The sequence below is a fragment of the Corylus avellana genome, chromosome ca3, assembly GCF_901000735.1.
Source record: "Corylus avellana chromosome ca3, CavTom2PMs-1.0".
In the NCBI taxonomy this organism is placed as follows: Eukaryota; Viridiplantae; Streptophyta; class Magnoliopsida; order Fagales; family Betulaceae; genus Corylus; species Corylus avellana.
The window spans coordinates 32,474,112-32,483,215 of NC_081543.1; the positions used below are offsets into that span (position 1 = coordinate 32,474,112).

General features: G+C 33.5%; 1 pseudogene; it reads left to right on the forward strand.

Annotated features, from left to right (window-relative positions):
- LOC132174441 (probable LRR receptor-like serine/threonine-protein kinase At1g53420) overlaps positions 1 to 8,796 on the forward strand; it is a 9,821-nt pseudogene extending 1,025 nt beyond the window's left edge.
- Positions 8,797 to 9,104: the final 308 nt, after the last annotated feature.

Consider the following 9,104-nt stretch of genomic DNA (forward strand, 5'->3'; position numbering starts at 1 on the left):
TTATATATATATATATATATATATATATATATATATATATATATATAGTAATTGCTTATTATAAAATTGATTTTTATTGACGTATTATCAAGTTGTATGTCAATCTTATAACAGTCTACTCAATATAATTATTCTATAAAAATTTACATGCTTGACGAATATGACATTTCACTGTTATATGACTGTCATACAATTGAATTGAGAGTAAAAATCTACTAAATAACATTTCTCAAAATTAATTACAATTCAAAAAATGAAAAGCTTTTCACTATTGATAGGTTGCCTAGAAGACTCTTCTATTCTTATCGTTAACCAAATCACTCAAACTAGAGCCACATTATTCTTAGAGTGACATTAGAAAAATACAAGTGACACCGTAGCATTAATACTCATTCTTTTAACATTTAGGCATAAATGAAACAAAAAATATTGAAAAGTTTTAAATTCTTAAAACTAAGCATTTCTATCCTCTTTGAAGAGAAAAAGGTAAAATTTTGATGACGAGAAAGTTCTTGAGACTACTTTTTATAGCTTGAAGCCACAATTTTATTCATTATTTCTTGAGAAAATTGAAGTCCGGTGACTGAAAAAAAAACCCCACTTTTGAACTGGAATGACAGAGTCCTCAAAGCACAGAATCTCCCGGGCAAACTCCCACCAGATTTGGTCAGGTTGCCTTACCTCCAACAATGTAAGTGTACACAAATGCTGTAATTTCTTTCATCAGCTGATTTTCCTGTGGACTCATTTCTCTATTTCCCTCTCACATTAGTGACCTCACCCGCAACTACCTCAACGGTTCAATTCCTCCGGAATGGGGTTCCACGCGGCTGGTCAACATGTATTCCCTCTCTCTCTCTCTCTCTCTCTGTCTATATATATATATATATATATATATATAGATGTTTTCATGAAAGGATGATTTTAACGTTAGAGGGTCTTATTGCAGTTCCCTTCTTGGAAACCGGTTGACGGGTTCTATCGCCAGAGAGCTTGCACACATTACAACTCTCAAAAGCTTGTGAGTTCTGATTACCCATTTGTTTCTATTTGTGTGTGTGTGTGTGTGTGTGTGTGTTTTTTAGAGTTTTGTGATCAAGGAATTCAGTTTTATTATTCGTAGTACGTTGGAGTTCAATCAGCTTTCCGAAAATCTTCCTCCAGAGCTTGGCCATATGCCCTCCATAGAAAGATTGTAAGACGTTTTTGAATATTCCCTCTTATTACAAGAATGTTATCTCTTTTATTTGGTGTGAGAATTCCTGAGGCTAATGTTGTTGTTGTTGATGATGATGTTGTTATAGCCTCCTCAGCTCGAATTATTTTACTGGGGAGTTGCCTGATTCATTTGCAGGGCTGATCACATTGAAGGACTTGTAAACTACTCTTTCTTTCTTTCCACATTAAGTTTTTCATTTGAGATTACATATGACGTTTCATTTTTTTTGTTTTGTTTTGTTTTTTGTTTTAAATTCCTTTTGTCCATTCAACGTAATGCAGTCGGATCAGAGACAATCAGTTTTCTGGAAAGATACCCAATTATATTCAAAATTGGAAAAAGCTTGGAAAACTGTGAGAGCTTTATTCCTTTTTTCTTTTTTAATTTTGATTGAGGATTTTGTCATTATTTAATTATGGCTGTTATTTGTTATCCCTCATTACATCAAAATTTGGCAACAACAGAGCGATTGAGGCAAGTGGTTTGAAGGGGCCAATTCCTCCTGGCGTTGCTATTTTGGAAAAGTTATCTGACTTGTTAGTATCAACCTTTTATGTCACAACTATAAATCATTTTCAGATGGAATTGCATTTGAATTACTATATTCTTTGTTGAATTTGATACGCAGGAGAATTAGTGACTTGAATGGATCTGAAGAACCTTTTCCACCACTTAATAATCTGACACAGTTGAAGACACTGTAAGTTAAATGTTTCAATGACATAATTTTTAGAAGTTCCATCCTTATGGCTACTCGACCTCACATAGATATTATTTATTTTGTTACAGGATATTGAGGAGTTGCAATATTACTGGACAGCTACCTGAATTTCTTGGGGATATGACAACGTTGAAAACCTTGTTAGTATCGTGGCCACTTTTTTGTACATTTTCTGTTTGCTGATATTTCAAAAATTCTCTTAAAAATGCTTGTATGCTAATTTATGGATCATTCAGTATTCTTTCATGGCTTGGAATTCCTTTTCTTCTCCTTGTGTTGATTAACTAAGCAAGGAAAATTTGTGATTTTTTTTAGTTAATACTAAGCAAGGAAAATTTGTACCTTGAATTTAGGAGTTAAAAAATTCATTTTATTTTCTTCCCCTTGCTCTTTTGAAGGCATTGTTCTTTCAAAATAGAGGCTAACATTTCTAATCCAACAATATTTCTGCGATTTTTTTTTTTTTTAAACCTTTTGCCCTTTGATGAAGCCTTTTAGACATTGAACATGATTCTCTTTGACATGATTGGAAAATGCTTTTTAAAAGATTTAAGAATACCAACTAAATTAGCATGGTTTTGACTTTGTTTATGACATTCTTATATAAAAATGAGTGTCGTTTCTCATTTTTACAACTTCAATATGTTGTTTGTTTGTACCATTTTTCAGGAAAGGATTGGTTTTTTAAGGTGCTATTTGTTTTCTAATTCATTTAATTATAACTTTTCTTGCAGAGATCTCAGCTTTTAACAAACTAAGAGGAGAAATTCCAAGCAGCATTGCAAGTCTACAAAAATCAGATTACATGTATGCATTTTAAATTATATGTATCTTTTCATATACCAAATTGCAGACAACCATTTTTGTATAGCTGATAGACACTGTGTGACGGTTACCTCATTAGTGGGGATGAAAAAGGAATAGTTTAATGGCCTGATCAATTAGGCTATCTCCAATTTGATTAACTGGATGATTCCTACATTCTGGCCTTAAAAGATCTCAAGTATAAAATCAGGCAAAAATATCCTTTTGGCATCAAGGTTAAACTCAAACAAACTTTAGGCCCCAAACAGAATTATCTGTGACCAACCAGACAGGATGTTTCAAGGGTGAAGTAACTGGATAGCCTGTAGAATAGAACGTGGCATTAATGTGGCTTAAATGCACCAAGTCAAGCTTTTAGTTACAAAACGTTTTAAGCATTTGGATTGGACAAACATATCATCCATATGGGTAATTGAGTGCTGAAATTGTCTTCTCTTAAACAAGTACCCAGTAGTGTGTCTGCTAAACGCTACAAAAGAGAAATAAGTCCTTTCATGTCATTCAAATTATAGGTTTCCTAGAGTTAAATACTGCATGTTGATATCCATATAAGAATTTTTTAAATTGATTTCCTAGTTAAAGTTGTTCCTCTTCCAAATGATAGATGTAGCTAACACTCCTACCTCTACTTGCTAGAGTAGGGATGCCATTTCATGTAATTTATTATTGTTAATATGAAATTATCCAAAGTATAAATATTCGTTTAGCCATTGGATGTTTTAAAGATTTGCATCCTCAAGGGAAAGTCTACTTGATGATCTGTAATGCACAAACTACATAACGATACTGAATTGGCAATATTGATTTTGTTTAGATATTTAACCGGCAACTTGCTAACTGGACAAGTGCCTCTGTGGATGCTGAATAAAGGGGACAACATGTAAGGTTCTCTGCCAAATTCTATATATACAATTAGTCAACCAAAGATGTTGATTCTTTTATCCTAATCATTGCATGATATTTCATCAATAATAATAATGATTGTTCATCTTACCTTGTTGACTATCTTCTAGAGCTTTATCTCCCTTTATTACTCAGTCGCTTTTACTTCAACTGAAAAAAAAAAAAATGTATCTGAGTATGACCTCTGGTAATACGTAGTTACTTACATGTCTTCCATTTGATTTGGTCTGAATGTCAAAATGTGAAGAAACTTTGATGGTGTTGGGTTGTTTTCGGATGAGATGGTCAAAGGTCCAATCCAACACAACATATGCTATAAATGTTAAATCTTAATCATTAGAAAAGTGACATTGACAAAAACGATTTGCATCTTTAAAGTGTAATTTATAGAAATCTGTGAGATACTTCATAAATCAATTTAGAAAATGAGGGTCTGAAAGCATATCAAAACAGGAGGATTAAAGGAAATGCATTCCTTATAAGTTTCAATGGCATTTCCAAGAATTTCTACTCCTGAGAGTTCCCAATGCTTCCTACTCTTCTTGTGTTTACTTCCAGGTGCTTTTTCTACAATGTGTCAGAAATGGCATCCCAACGTCGAAAACAGGATCCAGAGAATATGCATTTTCATTGAAAGCATGTCCTGTGCAATTACAGCCATACTAATGTCTGCTTTTGAGTTCAAGATTCAAATATCTTTTGTTGCTATGGTTCATGATCCAACTTGGAGGAGAAGAGCCTCCATATTCTGGATTGGCATTCAATCTTCTAGTATTTGCTCATGGGATTGTTAGCAAGATAATAGGACTATAAGGAGATGATCATTTTAGGAAGTATTTCCTCAGCTTATGATAGTTTATGAGCAGCTAATCCCCTTTTGAGTAGTAGAAAGTGCTTGTAGTTTTTCTACTTAAGTTCAGTTGTTAGCTTAGTATCTTGGATTATGTCGAATGAAGAATGAGAAGAATTAAATCTGAATACTATCATCCCTTCCATGTATGTTATGCACTATCATGTATAATATAAGTTTTCTGGTCATGCTACATCATGGAAGCTGATGCAGTCATGAGTATCAACTTCATCTATCAAAAATATGCATCAAAAACTTTTAACTTTCTGGTGTGCCTTGATATATATAAACACAAATCCATTTTTTATGTTGCACTAAATTGTTTTGGACGTTGATTGTTCTATCAGTGGCATGGTTTCCTGTTTGAGTGAACAAGGAACCTGCTTTTACAGATCCTGCTTTCATATTAAAGTTGTAGGATCATCCTATGTTACACAATTCTTCAATTCATAGATATTTTGAAAGTTGTAACACTATATTATAGGAATGAAAATTCCTTTTTTTCTAGGCATAAAAGAAACATAAAACTCCTTATCTGTGGAATTTATTGTGATAGTCATAATGTAAAAAATGTTCTCTGTGAACGGGCAATGACAATAAATGACTTCTTTCATTTCATTTGCCTGAATTGTGTACTAACTCATCCTTCCTTCTCCTCACTGCTCTCTTAATTGAGAATACTGAATAGGTTTTCTTCCTTTTCTTTTTTGACGGTTATTAATGCTTTTACATCTACATGTTCAATTGATACTAATTTATTGTTATTTTTGTCCCAGATTGGTACAATGTTCATATAAATTGCGGTGGAAAAGCAGTAACTATCAATGGCACTACTGCATATGACGCTGATACTAATAACAGTGGACCTTCAAATTTTTTCCAGAGTGCACAAAACTGGGCATTTAGCAGCACTGGTGACTTCATGATAATGATGACCAAATGGACCCACTTTTATTCACAAACTCATCCAGACTCTCTATGACCAACCCTGAACTGTACATGAATGCACGCCTTTCACCCCTCTCTCTTACTTATTATGCTTTTTGTTTGGTAAATGGAAATTACAAAGTCAACCTCCATTTTGCGGAGATAATACTCACTGGCGATAAAACATATAGCAGCTTGGGAAGGCGTATATTTGATATTTACATTCAGGTAGTTATTACAATATACTTCCACTTTCACCAAGCAATTTTCAGTACTCAAGTAGTTAGAATGAAACAGTTGATAACACACAAATGGATTAGAGTATTGTAGGGAGAGCTGGTATGGAAGGATTTCAACATTGTAAAAGAGGACAATGGAGTTCGTGAGGCAATTATAACAAATTTTACTGCTGTTGTGACTAGTAATACCTTGGAGATCTGTTTCTATTGGGCTAGGAAGGGGACAACTGATATCCCAGACAGAAGAGTCGATGATCCTCTTATTTCAGCTATTTCTGTGGATCATGGTAATTTTTATCTTTTATGAGCTCTTATATTAAATTTCGGTGGCTTGAAAGTGAACCATTCTTAGACTTGCTTATATATCTAAAACTTTACCTCTATTTCTCTGGGTACTCTTAAGGATGAATGGTGCTAAAGATATTTCGTTAATTTCCTTAGTTGTATTTGATTTGGCCTTGTAATTTCTTTATGGAAACATAGATGGATGTATTTGTCTTTCTTGTCTACTTTTTATGGTTATATATATATATATATATATATATATATATTTCAGTTTAATGTCTACTACTTGAAGAAATGATATTCAACAATCATATTGATGAACAAGAGAATGAAATCGTTTTCTTATTTATTTTCATTGAAGTATTCCTAACTATCAGTTAGGACCTCCTTGTTTTCCATGTGTTACTTGGATGATGATTTCTCCTATCAATTACCTTGACAATGATTAATGCTATTACTCTTATATTTTATTTTTTCTTCAAACAGACTTTATGTCTCCATCAGAAAAGGGAACTGGTATATCTCTAGGTGCAAAGGTTGGGATTGCTGCTGCCGGAGCTTTTGTTATATTTTTGGTTCTGGGTATCCTCTGGTGGAAGTGCTGTCTAGGACAGAAAAATAAAATGGGACAAGGTATTTGCAAGGCAATTAATGATGTTATTATATGGATTGGTATTTCTTTTTGGTAAAAGTTATTTACTTCTGGTATGTTCTTTGGATTCTTTTTTCCTTTTACTTTTTTCCCATTGAGCACTTTGCATGTGTATGCATGTTTGAACACACTAAAGATGCATATGCACACTTATAGGATGAAGTGGAAACAGCTAACTTGTTTAGTATTATGATCACCGTGAGGTTGTGTACAGTTTGTACTAAAATATGTCTCAAACTCTGAGGAATGTCAACAATTATGCAATTTTCTTAGACATACTTCTGTATCTGACTTGGCATCTTCCTCAGATTTAAAGGGTTTGGGCCAGCAAACTGGAATATTTACTTTAAGCCAAATCAAAGCTGCCACAAACAACTTTGATGCTGCAAATAAAATTGGTGAAGGTGGTTTTGGTTCTGTTTATAAGGTATTTACAGAATAAATATTTTCTTTTGATTGATTGTATCTGAACTCTTCTTATTGTAGCTCTTTCTTTTTGAAGTGTCCTTGTTCATTTATGAAAAAGGTTTTATGTTTCCCAAATGCAGGGCCTTCTGTTAGATTGTACCATAATTGCTGTCAAACAGCTTTCTTCCAAATCAAAGCAAGGAAATCGTGAGTTTGTGAATGAGATGGGCATGATTTCTGCTTTGCAACACCCTCATTTTGTTAAGCTCTATGGATGCTGTATTGAAGGAAATCAATTGTTGCTAGTATACGAGTACATGGAAAATAATTGTCTCGCTTGTGCTTTGTTTGGTAAACTTTTACCTTCATGCACTAAATTGCTTTTGTTGTGTATTTATAGTCATTGATAACATTGCATGTATGCTTAGTCATTAACTGTTTTTTTATTAATTTGATTGATTTAAGGGCCACAAGGATATGAGTTGAAATTGGATTGGCCAACAAGACGGAAGATTTGTGTTGGTGTAGCAAGAGGTTTGGCATATCTCCATGAAGAATCAAGATTGAAGATTGTTCATAGAGACATCAAGGCTACTAATGTATTGCTTGATAAAAATCTCAACCCTAAGATATCTGACTTTGGCTTAGACAAGCTTGATGAAGAGGATAAAACCCACATAAGAACCCGAGTTGCTGGAACTTAGTGAGTTGTTGTGTATTAATTTCATGTGATAGTGTTTCCTATTATCTTTTTTCTTATTTTCATGTAATACCAATAGTTTCAAAGAAATAGGAAGAAAAAGAAAATTGAAAGTATCTTACGAGTTAACTATTGATTTAGTTTACCCATGCCCTCAAGACACAAACACACACACACACATGAAAGCAATTGGAAATTATTGCCCTTAATATTTGCAATCTTACGAATTCGTGATGCTGAGAATGTTTGTAGTGGATATATGGCACCTGAATATGCAATGCGGGATTATTTAACTGACAAAGTAAATGTCTATAGTTTCGGAATTGTTACCTTAGAAATTGTCAGTGGAATGAGCAACACTGGTTACCGACCAAAGGACGACTGTTTCCATCTTCTTGATCGGGTAATTTGAATCTCTTTCTTTCTTACATTTTCTCCTTTTTATGCTCTTGTTAATTTATATATGCTTGCGTTTGTTAAAATCTTAGAATTTAATTAGGGAAATGTTTCATGTTGAATATCCAATTGTCATATTTGTTGAGCTAGAAAGTTGATACAATGTTGAGGCAAATTCTTCCACTCCTTCTAAATGAAGAATCAACTCCGACTTTATTTGTTTCTTGAATTCTTCTTTTCCTGTTGTTTGTTTGCAGGCACTTGTTTTAAAAGAGAAAGGAAGTTTATTGGAACTGGTGGATTCAAGGTTGGGTTCAAACTACAAGACAGAAGAGGCTATGGTGACGTTCAATGTGGCTCTTTTATGCACTAATGTTTCCCCAACAGTTCGGCCTACCATGTTTGCGGTGGTGAGCATGCTTGAGGGTAGGGCTCTTATTCCAGAGCTGGTTCCGAATCCAAGTGTCTCAAATGATGAAATGAAAGTGAATGCGTTGTGGGAGCATTTTCAACACAGTAAATAACATAATATGTGTAACACTCCTGGTTCGTAAGGGCTAGGTTAGTTAACTTGTTTGACTCAGAGGCGCAAAGAATTACAAGAAAAGTTTGAGCACTGCTAATCTAACAAGAGAAATAATCAAAAGAACATTGGAAGCGACTAGGGTCTATTTGAATTTGTGATTTTAAAATGTGTGATTTGAAAAAGCATTTGTCAAAATTACAGCTTTACCTGTAAAATCACAGTTTAGCTTTTAAAATTGTGCGTTTCACAAAAGCACCTCATTCCTTGTGATTTGAAAACGCAGATTTTAAAAATGACTATTTTTTTAAAAAACGCAAGCCTAAATGATCAATCACATTGGTTTATGCATATTTGTATGTAAAATGGTTAATCAAAACTCACTTTTATCTAGTTTAGGTAATGAGTTTTAAAAGACATAATACATCTGATTATCTTCTTTCTTTATATATATCA